We start from the raw sequence: 24,377 nt of genomic DNA, 5'->3' as shown, positions 1-24,377 counted from the left end.
GTTGGTCCTGCACTCTTTCCAGGACCAAATCAAGGAAGTCCCTCTTGTGGCTGTCTGATCAACACTGATCAACCTGCAGGTACAGGTTCATTTGCCTACAGCATTGCTTTTAAAAACATACACAAAAAGCAGCCTGCTGAAATCTTGTGCAGGTTTAATTTATCCTTAAAAATTATATAATTTTTTATATAATTAAAAACTGATATTTTAATAAATGAGAGTGCTGAGCTCACAAAAAGCTGCAAATAAATTTGTCAGAGAATGTGAGAACTGGTTTAGCATGTGTCTATCCAGAGGGCTTACATTGTTGGGTTCTCAGTAGATGGATGTGCAGGAAGAAGTAAAAACGTCCTTCCATATCTCTGTGGCCTCCAGGGCTGAGATGATCAAGACTGATGATCTTATTATCCAATGCATTCCCATCGGTAAGCATTGATAAGCTAGTGCAAATGCATGGCAAACCTCTGCGCTGCGCCAATGAGGTAGTCTCAATAAGAGCACCTGACAGAAGTACCCAAGCTCTGCATAACAGCAATGTTTTACAACATGACACCTAAATCACTTCCGTGAGATGAACTGGTCTGGGTGCCTATAGTGTTCCTTTAAAATGCTATTGGGACTTGCCTGGAATATGTACAGGCATCTGCAAAGAAATGCTGCATGATCACATTCCCAACTATAAATACAATGTAAGTAAAAGAAAAGAAAATTGGGCCAAAATTTACAAACAAAAATAGCACAACTCGTACTTCTTTTAGTTTTGTGCAAAAATCAGACACGTGCCACTTCTGCTTTAACCATTTAGGCATTAAAATAATGCATTACTTTTGCTTTAGACATAGATTACAAATGATACTTTGTCTCCACCAGGTGGACCCAGCACTGAAGCAGTAATTAATTTGAATTTGCATCATTTAAAAATTACATTTTTATAACCAATTGAGTCTAAATGTATATTTTCTGAATGTGTGAAAATATGTCTTTGTGCATAAATTAAAACGTTTAAATAAAATCCCCTGTAATACATTTGTACGAGGAATATTTATTCATCTTGTTCACTGTGTTTGTACTAGCCAGCATAGAAAGAAGCGTAAATGAGTTGTGCTCGTTAAACTTCTAGTCCGTCTTTTCGTGTTAGAAGAACTGGCTTAGAGCAATTCTAAGGAGAAAAACAAAAAAAAAGACTTTGTTAAAAATAGTGTTTCACTTGCAAAAAGTGAAACATCGTCCACAAAGTCCACAAATAAAGCATGTCTGCACTCTAAAAAGCAGGTAATTTCTAGTGTTCCTTAAATAAACTGACAACGATTACCCTGTTCCAAATAGATAGATCGATCGATAGATAGATAGATAGATAGATAGATGAAAGATAGATAAAAGATAGAAAGATAGATATATAGATAGATAGATAGATAGATAAATAAATAGATAAATAGATGAAAGATAAATGATAGATAGATAGATAGATACATAGACACTAATCATGTCTTTTAACTTGTTTTTGACATTTCTGTTTAACAATAATACACTTGTTTATTGTGTTTACTCATCATGAACATATTTGGATATTTAGTATGGGACTATTGTTCTTGTTTCTTTGGCACAGGAGTTACTAGTGTCAATAAAACAAAGTGCAAGCACAAGCAAGCCAGCGATTCATTTTCTTATCACGCATCACTTGCTCTCCACAAATTTAGATAAACAAAGACTAGGGTAATAATTCCACTTTAATAACAAGTGTGCAACTGAGAACTTGATATTAGTAGACTGATGATGGTTAAGTATCTGGAACTGAAGCTAAGCCAATATAGAGTTATCATTATATGAGGTTTGAACATGTTCCAAAGTCTTAATAACTGATATGATATTGTATTTATAAGTCATATGAGTTTGTGACAACAGGCGAAGATTCAAAGTTTTGAGTTGTTTTCAGGTCATGGCAACAAATTAGGTATCACAGTCATGACAGCAGCCCTGAGACAATATAGTAAAATTATTAGAAAATAATACCCAGACTCAGATACAATACCAATTATTGGGTGTGGATTATTTTAAGGCATGGATAGTATAATTGACAGCAAGGAACTATTGATAATGTAAACTGTTCATTACACTTAAAGAAACAGTCCAAACACCATTACTGCTGTAGCGCTCTCTTGGAAATAGATAAACCATTTTTGAAAGGGTTGACTTCTTACCTGTGATTTGTTGATGCTCTCAGTCAATGAGCTAACCTTGCACTGCAGCCTTTAGCACAGGAGAGCTAATAGAAGTTTTTGCATTGGAACCTTTGTCGCTCTGACACTAGCAGTGAAGACAGGCTCTCTGTGTCATTCAAAAATGGTTTCACTACTTACAACGAAGGAAGGGGGGCAGCACCATAATCTCTACAGAGAGCTGTAGTGGTTATGGTTCTTCTAAAGTTCCTTTAATGAGCTAAATTTATATTAAGAAAAATGTGTAAGTATAGTTTACGAATGTGTAGGAAGCACAGAAGGGAGTCAGGATTAGGTAGGATATGAAAAACAAACAAACAAAAAAATTGCATGTTTAATATGGCTTTGAGACTGCCAGAAAATGTTGAGTAAGAGAAAGTCATATTAATCAAGGCAACGATGACAGATGATAAAAGCATGTTTTGTTTTGAAATAGTAGGAATGAGTGTTATTAGAAAATACTATAGCCATCTGAAATTTACATTATCATAAAAATTGAAGAAGCAAAAAAAAACAAAAAAAAAATTCTTTACCATTATGGAAAAAAACATATAACTTCTGTAATTATTTTGTTATGATATGTGTGTTTGTGTAGCTATCAATAATACATACACTGTGAGGATGAAATAACATTTATCATATTTCATACAAATAGTTTTTTTTTTTACTTTATTGAAAACATTTTCTTTGTATGAAGACACCAAATTAAAAATATGCCACAGATTTTTATCTTTTGTAAAATAAATAAAATAATAATAATAAAATAAAATGTAAAACTAAGACCGTTTAGGCTTAGGTTGGTTATAGTGCAAACTGTAAATGAATGCACAGTGCTGAGGGTATATTTACTAACCTCGAAATTTGCATCTTCTACCCAAATCTTCAAATTCTATCCTTAGTATCCCTACTAATCCATATGCAGCAAATCAAGATTTTTGATCTAACAATTCAGGTATTTGTTCATAAAAGTGACGAAAAAAAATAAATTTAAAAAATTGAATTGCAATTTTAGAAAAATTCTCTAGCTCAGCTATTTTTCAAATTGTTAGTTGTTTATGTCTGAGTTGTGTGCATCTATGTGTATTTAGCTGTGCATATCTTTGAGTTACTTGCTTTGTGTAATTTTGAGTTGTGTACATGTTTGGCTGTGAGCTTTTGGCTATCAGCTATGTAGTCACACTATTTTTAGACTGAGTAACTTGTCATCTAAATACTCAAATGGTTTAGTTTTTACTATGTGTATAGCACAAACACCTCAAGTTTACCTCTGTATTTTTATTCCTTTGCTCTCTGTTACATAGTCTGAAAAAGACTTGCATCCCTCAAGTTCTGCTTCTGCTGTTCATCCTAAAGAAGGCAAATCACCCAATTTGAAGAACTTTCCATTTTTGCAACAAATTAGAAAATAAATCATTCATGACCCCAAAATAGCAGTCAGATCTCTCTTTGGATCAAGAAACTGTTAGGGGGGCGGGGCTAAGCCAACAAGCAGAGCAGACGCCTGAAAGCTGAGCTTCTGAGTGAATCACCGATTATCGCAGAAATTCGGGTGACACAGATTACACTTTTCCCAAGCGTTTAGGTGATCTGGAACCCAAGATGGCTAGCTGGGGCCTGCAAGCGACGAAGGCGGGGAGAGACGGCCGTTCTCCCAGCCAACGAACCAGAGAACTGGACCCGCAAGCACCCTATCCCCCCCTCCCCGAACCAGAGTGGGTTATCCCAGTCACACTTTAAGAGAACACACTCGGGCACTGAACCCAAAGAGAGAAGCAAGCAGTCAGAGGCCGCCGCCACGTGCGCTCAAAACGAGGAAAGACCCGACCTTATGATGAAACTAGAAGCTATACACATTCTGGGAGAAATTGTCAGCCACATTCTGGGAGAAATTGTCAGCCAAGGAGCAACAAGCGGCGGCACTCAGAAAGGCCACAAGCTCACCCAAGATACTGCCGACAAACCCCCACCACAAAGGCACACTCCCTCCCATAGCCAGAGCCAAGAACTGGCGCCAACATGGACGGGGCTCCCGGAGGGCCCGCAAACCCAAACGACTGACTTTGCCACAAATGGAGTGCCGCCAGAACAGCCACCCAGCGCACTCCAACTCACAACCCTGGCAAGCAAAAGGGACCCTCCGGGCTCTTCACCCAACCCAGTGACGGGAATCGGCAGAATCCAAGAGACTCAAGCGGCGCACTTCACACCTCCTCCGATTACCCCACACAGTCTCTACCCTTCCCTCAGTCATGCTGCTGGACTTTCCTGCAACACAAGCGACCATACGGCTGCACACTCCAATGGGCACCATAATAGCACACTCCAGGGCCACAAAAGAAAAAACAAGGGCAACAAGGTCCGAGATGTGCAAACGCTGGGTATCGGTTAAAACACCCATTACACAGCCCCGTACTCTCTTACCAGCTAAATACCCAACCTCAGTTGCCTAAGACTTACTCCACATAGACTAGGCTCCCATACCAGCATTAACCTGCTAGTATAATGTTACTCATGTTGAACCCTGCTTCTAGCGATCTAATACTTAGTTAATTAACAACACAGCAGGGCATTGATAAGCTTAGAGAGAATAGAAACATGAATACACAACGTAGGCAAATTTCAGCAATGTAATCTGCTGTATAATGTCTCCTAGCTTGTACACACATAGTTTAACTCATATATGTATTATCTCAATTAGCTACTGCTATACTGCAAACTGTGCTTTTACACTATGACTACGATAACATAGCAGAATAGAATCGATAACTAAAAATTATTATAGCCCATTGTATTTAGTTAATCTTATTTCATCATTATATCTATTTAGTCAAGCATGTTTAAAAAACATAAAATTGTGCGAATTCTCATGCCACTGTCAAACTGTCTTGAAGCTTGATATACGCTGTTGTGGTGACTATTAAATATACTATAATCATCTGCACATCAAAAAAAAAGAATTACAAAAATAAAATAAAAGAAACTGTTACACCAAATGTATTTATTTATAAAATGTTTTACCAGGATGGATACATTAACATTTCTCTCCTTTTCAAGTATGTCCTGTGTATTAAACATGTTTTCCTGACCCTATAGTGCTAAACTCACCATTTAGGTGGCTTCTCTCCCCCCCCCCCCCCCCCCCCACAGCCTCCTCTCAGTCCCCTTAAAAGGAATTAAAACTCACCTTATTCCCAACGCTGCGCGGGTCCGCCGGTGCTGGCTCCGCCGCGCCCTGCCCCCCATCCGCCTCTTGATGACATCTTCAGAATTGCCAATTTTTAGCCAATCCAATACTTTCCCATATGAAAAGCATTGGATTGGCTAAAATCGTCAAGGAGGTGGGATGGGGGTGGGGCCAAACACAGTTTTGGCCAGTCAGCATTTCTTCATAGAGATGCATTAAATCTGCACAGATTCACAGTGCTGCACAGTAGGCAGTGCTGCGTACTGTGCAGCACTGACCCAGAAAGCACCTCCAGTGGCCATCTGAGGAGTGGCCACTTGGAGGTGTCCCTTGGGGCAATGTAAACACTGCATTTTCTCTGAAGAGGCAGTGTTTGCATGAAAATGCCTGGAGGCAATGATTATAGTCACCAGAACAACTACATTAAGCTGTAGTTGTTCTGGTGACTATAGTGTCCCTTTAAATATTATATCAGTGAATATCGTGGGTTTTTATGCAATTATTTATTCCGTCGCTGTTTAAAAAGCTTTACAGGCTCTGATAAAACCACCTCTTCAGGCAGAGAATTCCACATCTTTCTGTTTCTTTCTTTATAAAGAACCCTCTCCTTTGCCTGAGACTACATCACATTTCTTCCAGTATAAATGGGTGACCTTGTGTCTTATGTATAGTCCTATTTATAAATAGATTTCCAGACAATGGATTGTATTGGCCCTGAATATTCACTCAGGGGCACCATCTTTCTAAACTAAACATATTTAAAATATTTAGGCTTTTCTTCATAACTAAACTCTTCAACAAAAGGAAGTGGAACCTTCAACAGAAGGTGAAGGCAGCAGTCCAACAGGGAAATAACCATTTACATGTAGACTTATACAAGAAAGAAAATCTAATCCAAAATAAAACTAGATCAGATTAGGAAGAGGTTAAACAAATAATGATAACACCAAACATTAAAGCACCATATAATATCATGTGAGTTAATGCAAATTGGCTTCCACAGATTGATTTTAATTAATGGCATATTTATTTTCACTGACTACCACAGAGTGTAACTTTGTATCTACTACTAGCTACATTAGATGTAACAGTATTTCAAAAAAAGTAGGCAGTGTATGAAATAGCTCATTTCATAGCCTACCATGCATTAGCTCCCAGGACTCACAGCTACCAAGACAAGCTACAGCCTTAAGCAGAGTCTGGGTCCCAAACAGAACATTAGCTCCCAGGACTCACAGATACCAAGACAAGCTACAGCCTTGAGCAGAGGTAGCTCTTCTGGATGGTCTACCCAAGAATACCTGCAGCACTTATTTTATTTTATTCTTCTATTTCTTAGTTTCTCTTATTACTTCTCTCCCCTACAATATTATTGCTTAACCCCTTAAGGACCGATGACGTTTCAGGACCGTTATCGGAAACATCCCCTAGAGCAGTGTTTCCCAACCCAGTCCTCAAGGCACACCTACCAGTCCAGGATTTAAGGATTACCCAGTTTTGTCTAAGGTGTTTTTAGAAAAAAAAGAAAAAACACCTTAGACAAAACTGGGTAATCCTTAAATCCTGGACTGGTAGGTGTGCCTTGAGGACTGGGTTGGGAAACACTGCCCTAGAGGACCGTTGACGGTCCTGAACCATCATAACGCCGCCATTCCCCCGGCGGTGATTGGCATTTCTCCTGTTCTGGGGGGACTGCCTGTCTGCCCAGACAGTCTCCCTGTGGCAGATTAGGACCCCGCGGCTACGTGGCCGCAATAGGTGCCTGTGTATCTGCCTGCAGGGGGACTGTCTATGCTGACAGGCAGTCTCCATGCAAGTGAAAAATCAAAAATAAAGTTAAAAAAGCAATCAGTGTAAAATAAATATATATTTAAGTATGTGTATATATATATATATATATATATATATATGATATATACATGTATTATATCTATATATAATATGTATATATATCTTATGTCAAACTAAGTGTATTTTCATATTTATATATACATATATATATATAAATATAAAAATACACTTAAATTTAAATTACACACACATATATAATATATAATAACTATATATATTGTGTGTGTGTGTGTATATATATATATATATATATATATATATTATAAAATATAAATAATAATTAAATACAAATAAATTAAATGTAAAAATATATATTTTTTAGATTATATATATATATATATGTGTAATTTAATTCTAACGGTATTTTGATATTAATATATATATATTATATAAAAATACACTTAGAATGAAATTATATATATATATATATATATATATATATATATATATATATATAATATAATATGAAATATACATATGTCCATATACATAATTACATAAATAATTTCATAAATATACACATAGACTTCATATATGTAAATATGTATATATATTTAAATTCTACGTGCATATTTATGTAATATTTTTAAATAATTAAGTAATTTTATTGATTGCAATTTGAGGGACATGCCTGACAACCCAGGCTGAAAGTCCAGAGAATTTAATTTGCTAGCACTGTGTTTAACCTTGTAACTTTCTATGACACCCTAAAACCTGTACATGGGGGGTACTGTTTTATACAAACAAAAACAACAAGATGTGTGAACACAACCCAGTGAAAAGAAAATATAAATGAAAGCAAACCAGGACTTCCCCTATATCATAGGTGGAGTATCCAGGTAGATCCCCGAAGACTTCCTCTTGTCTTCAATAGGTATATGCAAATAGGATAGGGGACAATCTGCTAAATACAAATAAAACAAAACAGCATAGCGTATAACTGTGTGGAGACTGGCACTGTTATGTATTCATAATTGGTCACTCACAAATTTGTGGAGATAAAACAGCCTTGAGTGATATATTTTTCCTTCAGTGTCCAGAATGTTGTCCCTCCTCACAGTTTCATCAATCCATAGATGTATATATCTCAAGAGAGGGAAAATATATACAAAAAATGTAGTGCACTTCCAGAGTATGAATAAAAAAGTATTTAATAACTTACATTCAAGTTTAAAACAAACAGCATGTCACCATAAAGCGTCCTACGCGTTTCGTCCTTAGCTTGGACTTCCTCAGGGACTTGGTGTCAATAAAGTGCAATAAAATATAATAGCAGCAATAAAATATATCCCTCCCACAGTCCTTTTATACATCCCCATTCAGTGTTGAAGTTCTTTCAGCTGATGTTCAATTTTCAAAAGAAATCACCACAGAACAGAAACAATTCAAAAAGAAATCACATTTCTATCCAGTAGGGGACAGAGGCCCCTTTCTAGAAACATTCAATAATATGGTATGCCATGACCTAGAAAAATTGGAAAAAGAAAAAAACTTAGGAGTGAATAAATACAACATGAGTAAAGAAGAATCAGCAAGCATAACTAAATTACAAAAAATGGACACCATAGTAATAAAGGAAGCTGACAAAGGGGGGGCTATATTCATCATGACCAGAGATTACTATATGAATGAGGCACATAGAATTTTGGGAGATATAGAAACTTACATTAAACTCACAGGAGATCCAACAAAAAGATTTAACACCATCTTGGGATCTTTATTGGAACAAGCATATAAAAATGATATAATTTCTAAAAACAATAAGGAATATCTCTTCAATAATTTTCCAATAATACCCATTTTTTATTTTCTCCCCAAACTACACAAGAACCCCACAACCCCCCCAGGTAGGCCAATTATCAGTGGCATTAACTCCGTATCTGCCCATCTATCAGAATTTGTAGATCACCACCTTCAGAAATACGCACAAGAAGCACCTTCTTACTTAAAAGACACTGCCCATGTTTTAAGAATTTTGGAGAATGTAATTTGGGAACCCGATTATGTCTGGGTGACCATAGATGTCACGTCACTATACACAATAATAAAACACAACAAAGGTATAGTTGCAGTGGAACGTATTATGGAAAAAGATGAAAATATACCACCAAACTTTCGAAATTTCATTTTAAATAGTATCCACTATATTCTTAAACATAATTATTTTTTCTTCGATGATTCATTTTACCTTCAAACCACCGGCACAGCCATGGGGACCAGGTTCGCCCCCAGCTATGCAAACATATATATGAGGGATTGGGAATCCAACCACATATGGAGTGGGCATGGCTGGGTAGCGAACCTGGTCCTATGGAAACGTTTTATTGATGACATAATACTAATCTGGCGAGGCTCACACGAAGATTTGTCATCATTTATACACTACATCCATCAAAATGACTATGGTTTAAAATTCACACATGAAACAAATATCACTAGCATCAACTTTCTGGATCTAAATCTCTTTATAGAAGATAATCAGATTCAATCAAAATGTTTTTTTAAAAAAACGGAGGGTAATAGCTTTATTCACAGAAAAAGTTGTCACAAAGATAAATGGCTGGAGACCATACCAAGAAGCCAGCTAATACGAGTGAGAAGGAATTGTACAAAGAATTCAGACTTTAGGGAACAAGCCAAACATTTAAAAAATAAATTTGTGGCAAAAAAATATGAAACAACTTTGCTAGACAAAGAAATTAAGGAAATAGGAGAAAAGAACAGAAGAGACTTAATAGTATCTAATCCCAAAAAACATTCTAAGGACAACTATAATTTTTCTTTTTCGACCCAATATAACACACAACATTGGAAAATAAAAAAGATTCTCAACAAACATTGGGATATCTTACGTCAGGATCCCATTTTGGGGAAAGTGCTCCCAAAAAAAACACCAGTCATTTTCAGGAGAACAAAAAACTTAAAAAATCTATTGGCACCAAGTTATGCTCTAAAAATTCCACGCAAAAGTACGACTCTAAACATCAGTGGTTTTAACCCCTGCAATTCTTGCAAAGCATGCAAAAACCAAAAATTTACCCAAAAAAAAGAATTTATAAGCTTTACTACAAAAGAGAGATTTAAAATAAAATCGAATATAAATTGTAATACGAAAAATGTGGTATACATGCTACAATGCCCTTGCGGGAAACAGTACGTGGGGAGAACATGCAGAAAACTAAAAGAGAGGATATTAGAACATCAAAATAATATCAGGAAAAATTCAACGAAACATATAGTACCACTACATTGCAATACTTGCAATAAATTTGATTGGCGGAGTTTCAGTTTTTTGGGTATAGAACATGTGGACCCATATTGGAGAGGAGGGGATTTGACCAAAAAGCTCTCTCAAAGAGAGACTTTTTGGATCAATAAATTAAAAACACTCCAACCCCTTGGTCTAAATTTAGATATAGATTTATGGAGTTTCTTTGAAGACTAAATGCACCATCTATTTCATATTCTGTTTCTGTGGAATGTTTGGGAATCATTGCACTTTTCTCTCATTCAAAAATTAAAAATTATTATTATGTATATACATTTTTTCATTTTATTCTCATTTCTAATTTAACTTAATTTTCATTTTTATTTTTTCATTTTCTATATATTCTATATTTTTTTATTTTTATTTTTATTTTTATTTTTATTTTTATTTTTATTATTATTCTTATTTTCATTTTTATTTTTATTTTTATTTTTAATCTTATTTTTATTTTTATTCATTTTCATTTTTATTTTTATTTTTATTTTTATTTTTATTTTCATATTTATTTTTATTTTTATTTTTATTTTTATTTTTATTTTCATTTTTATTTTTATTTTTATTTAATTTTATTTTCACATTTAATTTTATTTTTATGCATTTTCATTTTCATTTTTGTAATTTTATTTTTATTCTATTTTATTTTATTTTTATTTTTATCTTTTTATTTTTATTTTTATTTGCATTTTTATTCTTATTTTTATTCATACAACCTAACATTTTTTCTAATATATTCCCCTTTTTTGATTTAGATATATATATATATCTCTTTTCTATAAGAAGAATGAGACAAAGGTGCAACGAAAATGGGTTTCACCAACTACAGTATCATCTGTACATCATATGTATAATGCATATTACACTGTAATTGTATGAGATGTCTAGTTAAAGATTCCTTTATATAGTCTTAGGTATACAAAAATATATATTTCTGGGTATGAGTTATATAAATTGTACATAGATGTAAAACAAGGAAAAACATATATCTTTATATAGATTTGCACTCTTCAATTGTGAAAATGGGTTACATACTAAGAGATTTACAAACTCAGATTGTAATGTAAATATATGTTTTCTTCGTTTTTTTATTTCACATCTGCCTTGTAAAGATAGTGCCTTCCAGAGAACTCTCTTAACTGTTTCCCTTTCCCCCTCCCCGTTTTGTCCACCCACTTGTATATACTTTGAGTCAGTGTAATAGAACGAGTGACCAACGATCACGACCCACTTCCGGGTCTGTGAAACGCAAAGTGGAACGCACGCAACGCACGCGATGACGTCATCCGGTCCCGTGAAACGCAAGTGGAACGCACGCAACGTACGTGATGACGTCATCCGGCCCCATGCCGCGAAAAAGAAAATTGAACATCAGCTGAAAGAACTTCAACACTGAATGGGGATGTATAAAAGGACTGTGGGAGGGATATATTTTATTGCTGCTATTATATTTTATTGCACTTTATTGACACCAAGTCCCTGAGGAAGTCCAAGCTAAGGACGAAACGCGTAGGACGCTTTATGGTGACATGCTGTTTGTTTTAAACTTGAATGTAAGTTATTAAATACTTTTTTATTCATACTCTGGAAGTGCACTACATTTTTTGTATATATTTTCCCTCTCTTGAGATATATACATCTATGGATTGATGAAACTGTGAGGAGGGACAACATTCTGGACACTGAAGGAAAAATATATCACTCAAGGCTGTTTTATCTCCACAAATTTGTGAGTGACCAATTATGAATACATAACAGTGCCAGTCTCCACACAGTTATACGCTATGCTGTTTTGTTTTATTTGTATTTAGCAGATTGTCCCCTATCCTATTTGCGGGTACTGTTTTACTCAGGAGACTTTGCTGAACACAAATTTTAGTGTTTCGTAGCGTATGGTAAACCAGGAATGAGAATTTCCCCCATGATGGCATACCATTTGCAAAAGACGTCAACCCATGGTATTGCAAATGTTCAGCCTTTTTTATTAGCCACTTAGTCACAAACACTGGCCAAAGTTAGCATTGTTTGCATTTTTAACACACAAACAAATATAAATTCTAACTTTGGCCAGTATTTGTGACTAAGTGGCTACTAAAAAAGACTAGACATAACCCATATTGAATACCCTGGGTTGTCTACTTTAAAAAAAATATGTATATGGGGTGTTTTATGACAGATAACAGTGTTACAATGTCACTATTGATAAATTTAAAATATACATATTGAAACAGCAATTTCCTACTTGTACTTAAAGCCCTATAACTTGCAAAAAAAAGCATGTATACACTGGGTGTTTTTAAACTCAGGACAAAATTTTGAATCTATTTAGCAGTTTTTTTCATTAGCTTTTGTAGATAAGCAAAAGATTTTTCAAGTAAAAGTCCAAAAACATGTTTTTTATTCAATTTTTAACCATATTTTTTTTAAATAAAATATATGACATGATACAAATAATAGTATAGAAAGAAAGCCCTTCTTGTCCTGAAAAAAACAATATATAATTTGTATGGGAACCGTAAATGAGAGAGAGCGAAAAATTACAGCTAAACACAAACACCACAAAAATAATTCTGTTCCTTAACATACAACATGGCCAAAACAGGCCAGTCCTTAAGGGGTTAATTGTTAAGTTCATGCCTTCCATGCTCAACCCTTCTTTTAATAATATTTTATTTAGTTAGTATTGTGCTAATAGTCTTGTCAATTTATGTCCACCATTTATGACCTACCCCTATTTTTGTTAGTTTAGAGTTATTATGCTGATAGTCATGTAAATGTATGTTAACTGTTTATGACCTACCCTTATATCTTTAAATCTCAAATACGTTCTCCTATGTTCTTTCTTTTCTTTTCTCGTTAACTTTCATTTCTCACCTCAATATATGTGTCTTCCCCATATCTTAGCAAACAAATACAAAAAAAAAATGAATTTTCGGACAAAATCGTATTTGTGCGAAAACGAATGCACATGTCTACTCGCCTCTCTAGTTAGCAAAATCTCTTTATCCCTCTGCTCACCTGTCCCTGCTGACAACATTTTCCTTGCTCCCACTTTACTTCCCTCCCCTCTCTATTCATCCCATGCACTCTACTTATACCTTTCCAGCCTATCTCCACCAACCCTTTCTAAAACTTCAAAATACAAACACTCTCACAAAAGCTCTAAATCCTACTCCCACCTTCTCTTACTTTCTATCCTTCTGCTCCTAGCAGCTGGTGATGGCTATCTGATCTCTGTATTCCTTGACCTTTGGCTTGGCTCCTGACTATTCTGATATCTCCATTCCTTGACCCATGGCTTGTTCATCGTTTACGTTATTTCTACGTATTGTCTTTACCCTGTCTTGTGTTTTTTTGCCTTTTTTTACGTTAAACCCGGCAATTCTAAGGCCCCTTTGATAATATTGTAAAGCGCTACCGAATATGCTGGCACTATATAAATACCAGTAATAATAATAATAATAACATTACAGACCCTGTCTAAAAATTGAGGCTATGTTGCTATTCCTTACAAACTTAATGGGACAAACAGAGAGTCCTGAGATTCCGCTGGGACAGTGGCTTAAAAAGATACCAGTAGGTTAATAACTCCTCCATGCACAAGCCCTTATAGAAGTTTGTATGTTTGTTTTCATTCTCTTTTACGTTGAGATATTTTCTATTTTTTCTAATTTTCGCAAATGGTAAGATACCTTTACAGAAAAAATATTGCAGTATAAACTGTGTGCCCACATGCTATCGGTTAACATATTACACGCTTATATTTTACTCACATATTTACTGTTATTGGATATAAATTTATAATCACATGCAATTAATGTGAATGAATACATCATATTTCCCCATTAATTTATTTTGTTGCTAAGTATTACCAGAAAACGTTCTCTATTCCAATCTCACAGGAATGAAAATATCTAATGTAATATTAATTCCGTTCGTTTTTACTGTTGACGTTCAGCTTCAAATAGAATAAGAAAGATGACAGTTGAGTGAGAGGTTATGCGAACTGTCATTACCTATTGTGTTTGAAAAATCAACTGTATTTAGAACAAATTAGTTGTCATTCAAATAAATTGCAGTGAGAATAATAAATAGGTTTCCTGAATTGAATTAGCTATTAAAATGAAAAAATGTAACAAACATCTTTACAAAACAATGCCACCCTATTCTGTTATCAGACAGGTGGTGGGGTTAAGTTTACCAGATGGGTTGTGAGGTGAGCACGATTGAGGGGGTTCTCCATACTAATAATCTAATGTTGTGTGCTGTAGCATAAGCTCTGAAGATAAGTGGGCATGTTAATAACTGATTGTTGATTGTCTACATGACCCTATGAACAGTGGGATAAGGGATTCGTATTTAAAGCTATAGGTTCCTGAATGATGCAGAATGATACTGTAAGTCAGGCCTACAGTTACCTACAGAAATGCCTTTTATTTGATTATTTTAGTCCATAGGATTGGAAAATAGCAATATGAAACAAATGAGCAATATTTAAAAATATGTAATTATAATGCGGAAATTACATTCCTTTAGTCTGGACCATGACTCCAGTTTTATAAATCAGCCTCTGCTGCTCTACGGTTATTATACTAGGGAGATAATATGTTGGGCCTCCCTGATCTGTATGGTGCATGGGCAGGCCTCCTAACAGTCCCAATTTTAGAGGACCATTCCCTATTTCAGGGTCCTGTCCCACTTTCCCTGGTGTCCTGCTATTCTTGGGGCACTAGGACAAGAGCACTGAAACAGTACTCCCTGTAGGGTTCACCCCCAGGGCCTACGTGATTGTCAGGTAGCACGACATGAATTTTCACCAGACTGCCCTGCCTATTCACCCTTATTCCAGGAGGGTCTGCCCTCTGTTGAGGGATATGTGGAAGCAGACACTCGTTTGTGTTTTTTACTTACAAAACCTCAATGCATAGTATTCTGTATAGGGTATTCAAAGAAAGAGTTCTGGATAAGCCTTTATTGAGTGTGCGTTTTTCCTTTTTATAGTACACTTAAGTGTTAAGTGGATGCTACTAGAAAGCTGATATTTTTTCATTTTAGCTGTCAATGAAAATGAATTGACAGACATTCAACAATAAACTACTTAAGGAATTACGTTTCAAAATTGAATTAAACAGCTGTTCCACGGTGCATTTGACCTGTTAGTAATGGATTCATTATTACATAACTAACTAATTATATAGAGAGTGCATCATGTGAGTTTATGGACTGTCCTTTTAATGTTGCTTGAAAAAGTCAGACCTTTGTGATTAGACCTTATTATTTACGTGATATCTTCTTTTTGATGCCTGTCCTTCTCCCGTCCATGCAAAAGGGCATTGGAATGCTTTCTGTGCACACAATTTTATTCTATTTGTCATTCTGAAAATGTTTACAGTGTATTTATATTGTTTTAGTTTATGTACAATCCTAATTCGAATCTAGACAAACCAAATCGATATGTTTGTTTGAATAAAAAAAATGATCACATACTGTATTATGATAGCCCATTCCCTCCAGACCAAAGATTCTGGCACATAAGTGTTGTTTTTCTCAAAGTGAGAGGCATCAACATAATTTAAATGCCACCTCAATATGTGCATGCATAACAGATCCACATCTCTAATTCTGTCTCCACAGAAACATGGCTGCTAGCCAACATTGTTTATGCATCCGTAACATGATTAAAAAATGCACAGAGAAAAGCAAATAGCTAGCAAAAGAACACTATTACAGAAATGGAAGATTTTTAAACAGAATTCACATAAGTACAGATGGACATATGATTATGAATAACTATCTAGGACATCCAGCAGACATAAATCACAAGGACGACATTGCACTCGAGTAACTACGAAGCAATGGTTATTTATATTTAGCTTGCCTTTTGTTGGTTATATAAATGGAACCTTTTAGATCAAATTCAAAAACATTTAATATTAGTTTAACTTAGCTTAATGTGCTGTTAAATAACAAAATAAATATGGGATTAGATTATTGTATTTGCAAAATCAGGATGCAAAGCCAGACAGAATTTGCCTTAAAATAAATATGTGTGAAAATATGACATGGAGACATTTCTTTGAGCAGAGCATTTGAATTAAACCAAGCTAAACTGTACAAGAATTTGTTTTATTATACCTCATATACTTCTTGCAGGGAATTGTGGTAATTTTAGACTATGATATCTGTGGATTCAGTACTACACTAATTATTTTATTTCTTTATTTTATATTATAATATACATATTATTGCATAGTATTTATTTTATAAATGCTTTGGGATTACATTTTCAAGCCATCAGCATTGCAAATATGGAATATGCAGTATGTGAACATGAACCAGTACATTCCCCCAGAGCAACTGTAGGTAGGTAGCACCAGGTTTTATATTATGTTTTCTATGTTTTTGTATGTAGATAGATGTTGGTAACTACGGCTCTGTCATTCAAAATGGCTACAGTATTGCCTGGCCAAATGACTATGCAATATCAGCCATTTTTGCAATGCCAATTTTGACTTACAAAAATTATATTTTTATATGTCTGAATTAAATATATAAAAAAAAAAAACAAGTGGGAATTTTAGAATGATTTATAATCTCCACTTAACCGTTCCACCCTGATAAAAGCAGAACTTTCCCATATTTCCAGTCTGTAGCATCAGTGACTGTGCTTTAGCTGGTTTTTTTTGTTGTTTTTTTTTTTTTTTTATATGTGCCCTAGCAGCAGTAAGAGTCATTTAATTGAAAAAAAAAAGAAGATAAAAAAAATACAAACAAAGAACAACAAAGAAACCCACAAGTGAGTGGGCCATCAAACATTTACTATTTTGTATTTTCATTTTTTGATAAAAAATCGGCATTCATTAGATTAAATTACTTCTGCTACAGTGGCTCCCCTTTTCTAAGCCGACTAACTTTCTTTTTAGAAAAATAAGTGACCACACTCTTTTGTGGAAAAAAAAATAGTGCCCTATCACATTCTTGCAACTGAATCTGTAGAGGTAGCCAGCACAGCAATACTCAGGATAGGCAGAACAACTACAATGAAAGGCATTTGATAAAATGTGGTATAGCAGCAGCAGTAGTATAGCCATTATTTATTTATTTTAAGGTTTGTGATCAAGGGAATGGCCACCACCACCACCAGCCACACACTTGCAAATTCTACAGCGCAAGCAGTGGCCAAGGAGCACACTAATCATACAATCTGTCTCTTACTTGAAATAATTTTTTTTTTAAATCACAAATCAGTACAACAATTATGAATCACTGAATCAAAGTGGCAATAGCAGCTAGGCAAGAGTAACTTTTTTCATTTTTTTTCTTTTTTAATTCATTGGATGACGAGGAGTGCAACTGATCCTATTTAACCTGTTTCTATTGACTACTGACACTATCCTCATAATGCCCCCAGCTCTGCCTGGTTGGTTGTAGTAGTAGAAGAGGTAGCGCTAATGGTAGGTTGTGACAACTGCATAGAATTAGATTCAACACCAGAGAGCCTGCTTCCTATGATGCTACTCTTGCAGATGTTGCCTCAGATCAGCACTAGTGAGATGACCTTTCGCTCACCCCCTACTTAGTTCCTTGACGCACAATTTGCACTTTGCAACTCAACCTTTTGGATCCATTGATCCAAGTTTGCTTCTTTGGCACAATACAGTATCCACAACTCATTTGCCTAATTTTAAAATAGAATTTTCTATTAAAAAGCAAAACCAACCAACAAACAAACATTTAATACCGGCATCTTTATAACCTAATCTCACATTAGAATTAATGACCCTGGGTAGGTAACATATTTTTTTTCCTGACATCACAGCCCTCAAAAGAATGATTTTCTTTCCTTGAAAAAGTTAACAGAAAACCTATTAACTACGGAATGTTGGTAAAATAGTGCCACTGAAAGTTGCTTCTGGTAGTAATAACAACTAGATATAGCATAAAGCTAAACCTAGTCACATACTAGAAGCAATTAGCCAAACTACCTCCCACTCACAGGCATAGCAAGAGTAAACACACATAATCACTGCTGGTCTGTCTTTCAATGGCTGAAGTCAAAGTGTCTAAGAGAATCCTACTTGGAAGTATAGTTGTTTTATTGATCCTCCTTTTCCCCTCTATTCACCACATCACCTGATCTGTGAAAATGAACATTGACTAAACTCTATCCATCACGCATCTTTTTTTTTTGCTACCTTTTTTGGACAGGAGATCCAGCCCACATGATTGGGTAGACCTTTTCTTCATAACAGGAGAACTAAGCTATTTATTTTCCCTTCACCTCTCTCCCCCAAAAAAGGCCCTTCTCAACTCCACTCCTCTTTTTTTGTCTGGTTCTAGGAACAGTACTCAGAATCGATAACCAAACCAAACATATTCTGGCTTCTAGTAAAAGCTTTGTAAATGTTTTAACTCACCAATTGTCTAGACCAAGCTGGAGTCCTGAGTGTGCTTCTGAAAACCACCAGGTCTAATTTTAGAATCCCTTACATTAGTAGCCAAGTGTTCCATAGCAGCAGGAAGATGAGGTGCTTGATAAAGATCCATAAACAGAACCAAAACGTTTAATTGACAACCTAATCCTTAATAAATTAGGCTAAAAATATTTTCAGAAGACTATAATTGTGCAACTTTTATTTATAGACTAACATAATACAACAAAGTTACAGCAAAGTTCAACTATTAACCTCCATATATACCATATGTTTACCCACAAAATATGAGTGGCTCTTTGCCACTCAAACATCAAGGCAATAGGAGGATCAGGACCTTAGGAGCACTGGATCCAAAGTTATCTGCATTCTCTTTAATTAACAAAGACAGCAGGATCATAATACTCCAGTATAGCAATCTTTATTTAGCATAAAGACGTAAAAAAAAAAAACATCTGGTATATATAGCAGCAACTAAATACTGAGCTTTATTTTAGTCCATGATATATATATTCTCTTAGTGCCAAATATTCACATAGGATTTGTAGCAACAATATATAGCAACCACAAAGTATCGGACTGTGGCTCTTAATCTTTTCGTCTTTGCAAACCAGCCCACTAGTTGTCTGAGCCTGACCACCAAGACATCCATGACATATATGACTACCATTTTGGTTGTACTATTTTTTTTAGCCTATAAATAAAACTTCTAGTCGTATAATTATACAATTAGATTTTTTTTTTGCGCAACATATAGTTAATAGTTTTTCAGTGTTGGATGTTAGCCTGTTTGATGTGAGGCCTTATTGTTGTTGCATGTTATAGCACATAATATTGCACTGTTTTAAACATTTCACTTTGCACTTCATATTTGGTACTTTAAGAATCAGAATGTAGCACTTTCTTTCATCGACTGCACTTTTAGATTAGTGGCTTTTTATCTAGGTTGAGGATTGAATAATTTTTTATTTGAGTTGGAGGGCAAGTGGGCATGCACACCAATAACATAATTTTTTTTAAATTCTTTATTTTTGGTGAGTCGTTGCAATACATTTTGTATACCGTAATAACAATACGTAATGCATACATCTATAACATGGGTAAAAATGTACAGGTCGTATTCTGTTCTATCATGGTTGGTCCCCCTGCCTCCATAAGAGGTTGCTTGCGTTCTGACGACTTCGGGTTTCCATTACTCTATGAGTTTAACACCGTTAAATTAACTTTACCAATAACCTTTTAACATAAAATACTTACTATGTTAACATTGAGTATAACAGATGGTAAAGTTCATCATACAATTGGAATTAATATACGGTAATCATGTAGCACATAAAGCTAACAGCTAGATGATCTAAACTTATAAAGAAGGAAATCTGAATTAAATTAAAACTCATGAAGATAACATATACAAAACGGAAAAAAAAGATAATATATTTCCTAATTAAACATACAGTATCTGAGGTTCATTAATTAAACGTAAAGAAAACTACTGCACTCTTCTTTTAAATCAAGAAAAATAGGATACTTGGATAATATAAGCATGTTTATGTATTCAGATTATGTATATATAAAAGTAAAACAAGTAAAGTGTAACAAGGATTCAATAAGTACTGTATTCATAAATGTGCAATTATGGAAATAGAAACTGTTTGGTATTTTCCAGATTATAATTCTGTTAATCTAGACTGTCAAAAAAGTCTATTGATTGAAAGAATTTGCAAATATGTTACTGAAGGAGAAAATTATGCATTAGTGTTCAAGATTTTAACTCACTCATAAGATATAGCAAACAGATGAGAGATCCCAATGAATAACTAGCAGACATTTATTTATGATAATAAGAATGAAATTGCAGCCTTTTGCAAATTGAGTTTTTCAGGCTGTAATCATACAGTCAAAAAGTAAATTTAGTCATGCTATCATAATTCTTGATTCAATGTAATTATCTTATTTTAAATTAATGTGAATTAGCATGGAATGCATTAAACTATACATTATCAGCTAGAGCATTGTTTTACATTTAGTGAGACTTTGCAGAATATCAATTTGTATTATGTATTTCTACTAGTTACACATAATAATTAAAGCCTCACTGCTTGCAGTAAGAAGATCCTGTTTTATTATATATATATATTAAGGTGTTTAACTGGCCTATTTATGTTTCTACAATGTTGTAACCTTGAGATTTATGCATTAACCCCTTAAGGACCAAACTTCTGGAATAAAAGGGAATCATGACATGTCACACACGTCATGTGTCCTTAAGGGGTTAAATAAAAACAGACAAAGACATAGAGGGAGGGAGCGAAACAGACCAAGAGATGTGAGAGATTCAAAAAGAAAGTGAAAAGAGATACAAACAGATAGACAGAAAGGCACATTTTGAAATGTCTCTCTCTCTCTCTCTCTCTCTCTCTCCCTCATTACCATACTCACAATTCCTAAGGGTACTTAGAAATAACTCGGAACCTCAGACAGCACAACAACACATCATTCAAATGTGGAATAAGTTTTAGGAAAGAGGCTACAGCAATCAAACACTACAGCAGGCATGGGACAAATGCCAGGCGAATACCGTCAGAGACACTTCAAATATCTCTAGATCTAGGTATTTCCAAGCACCTTCACCACAATGTCATCCAAATTGAAAGAAACAGTGGACTCCTATTGGCGTATTCTAGCCAACGATCCGACATTGCCAGCAGAATTCCAACAACCACCTATGATGAGCTATCGGCGCGGCAAGAATCTCTGTGATCTTTTAGTTAAAATGGATCCCACACATTGCTACATGAAGGAACAACAACAAATGAATGTGGGCTGTTACCGATGTCTGGGATGCGTCATGTGTGGTTATATGATTCCTAGTAAAATCTTCCACCATCCACACACAGGGAAACAATTTAAAATACATCACAGACTGACATGTACGACTGATTTTGTCATATACAAACTGCAGTGCCCATGCAGATTATCCTACATAGGGAAAACAGACCTACCTCTCAGAGAAAGAATTTGAAACCATCGGCCTAACATTATAGTGGCATACAGGGACTAAAAGACAGAACTGCCAGTAGCCAAACATTTTTTGGCAATGGGACACCAACTCCCGACTCTCAAATTCACAGATATTGATCATGTACCTCCCCTGCTACAGGGAGGTGATCGGAAAAAAACTTTTGCTACAGTGTGAAACATTCTGGATTAGGACAAGTGTGGCCTAAAGGTCTTAATGAGAAAGTGTCATTCTCCATGTTTATATAGGTTTATATATCTGCAATCTTGATTATAACTAATAGATTGTTGTGACTCTTTGAATGTACTATTTACGAGTGTTTTTCCCATTTTGTGGGATTTATTACCTATATTTATCTCTCCTCCATCCATTTTTTCACTCTAGATGGAAGTCTTTTTCAGAACTATCCTCACTCAAAAAAATGGGTATAGGGGATGTAACGGCACCCCGGGGATAAAGGGTTAAACCGCCATTTAGAAGATCTTCCCCTTCCAGAGATACAGGCACAGCTACTGCAGAACACCAAACTCCCGAACTGAATACAAGGGAATGCTCCAAACTCCCGAACTGCATACAAAATAGCACTCCAAACTCACGAACTGGAACCTCACGAATAGCTGCTAGCAGACGAACAGGAAAAGCATCCAAGCGGCTTACACTCCTGGCAATCAGTCTCTAGCAGCATACAGTAAATCCCCCCAAAGATGAGACAGAGCCCCGTGTTGAGGGTCAAGCAGTGGTCTGGTTTAATGTGGGCTACCTGCCCAGTATTTATGCAGGTCTTCCACCTGGTGGACACTCCCCTAGGGGACCAGATGGAAGACTGGGACACAAATGGTAAAATGACCAATCACAGGCATACAGGGTTAAAACACTCCCACAGTACATTACAATCCTTCCCCTCTATCCTGGAGATAATTGGAGAAGTAATCCAATTATCTCCAAGGACAGAGGCAAAACTCCATTAACCACATGGTTGCAGTAAAACACTAAAATACATATTACATTTGTCACATAAAATATATACATGTAACCCATCCCCAGATAGCTGGGATCTGAGCGCACAAAAGTACCGAATAGCGCTCAGATCCTATGCACACAGTCCAATCACCGTGGAGTTAAAGTGTTCACAAAGACTGTTCTCCATACGAATAGACTCCACGGGATGGCTATCTGGGGAAATGCTGTTCATACGGTTTAAACTACCGAATGAACAGGCATCCGTTTAAATGACCGACCTAAGAGCGAGGAGGCTGACGGCTCTGGGAGGTAAATTGCCGACACACTCCAGCTCCCAGGTGGTCCAGTCATTCGTGCGTTAGGTCGGTAGATTGAATCTACCGACCGCCGGGAAGAAAGGCACGAACAAGCCTTTTCTGCAGGCGAAAGGAAGACTTTTAAACATGGGGCCATAGTCCAGAGGCAACAGTCGGGCAACCAGGCTCCTCCAATGCAATGTGGCGAGATTGGTCTTGTCACAGGGGATTTTTTTTCCTGTATTCACCCAATATGTTTAACTGTTATATCTTTAAAATCGAAAGCGTAATGTAATTATGTCTTGTCGTCTTAGTCAAATATTAATTTAATCTTACCTTATATATAATATTTGGATGTACTTAAATAGCGTCTCTAATAACATATATAATTATGACCAGGGCATTTTCTCATTTTATGTATTAATGAGATTGTTTTTCCACAAGTTAGGTAACAATTAATCATTGTTTATCTTTCAGTTCAGTCTTATTTATCTAATTGTGTTGACCTCTTATATTATAATTTTTCAAGTAATATTGTTTGTAATTGCTTAATCCAACTTCATGTGGTTTAGAGATTCTGGTGGCATTATTTTGCCGCAATTTAACTTTTACCTAGTCCTGTCTCTCTCATTCTCTTCTAAGCCATTGGTCTTACAAAAACACCCCCAGCTACAATACAAGCTTTAATATATGCTTCTATATATTTACACAATTTTTCCTGCTTGTATTTAGGGAGTAGCATTCAAATATAGCTATATGGGAGTAGTTTGACTACAACATAATGGATTTGGCAGTATTAGTCCATCTCTACACAGCTCCATATTGGCTGGTTTACAGCACAATAGTGTGGCTTTATATTCTGTTTATAACACTTTTCCAACTTCTTTTTGGGCACTTATATCCCCCCTCTGTTTGTGAGATGTGAGGACCCATGCTGGCTGGGTGTGATGGTGTTTGCACTCTGCCGGACTTGGGTCCTGTCAAGGGCTCAATCCTGTTAGTGCAACAGCACAGCGATGTATGGTGCTTGCTGATGCTTTGTGTCAGTTGCGTTCCAGGCACAGTGCCGGAGATAAGCAGTCAGAGTTAGAGATGTCACAATCTGCACTTGTATTTCCCCTCTATTTGTGAAAGGTGAAGGCCCATGCTGGCTGGGT

Source organism: Pelobates fuscus, chromosome 5, assembly GCF_036172605.1.
Source record: "Pelobates fuscus isolate aPelFus1 chromosome 5, aPelFus1.pri, whole genome shotgun sequence".
Classification (NCBI taxonomy): domain Eukaryota; kingdom Metazoa; phylum Chordata; class Amphibia; order Anura; family Pelobatidae; genus Pelobates; species Pelobates fuscus.
This window is presented reverse-complemented; position numbering follows the sequence as displayed.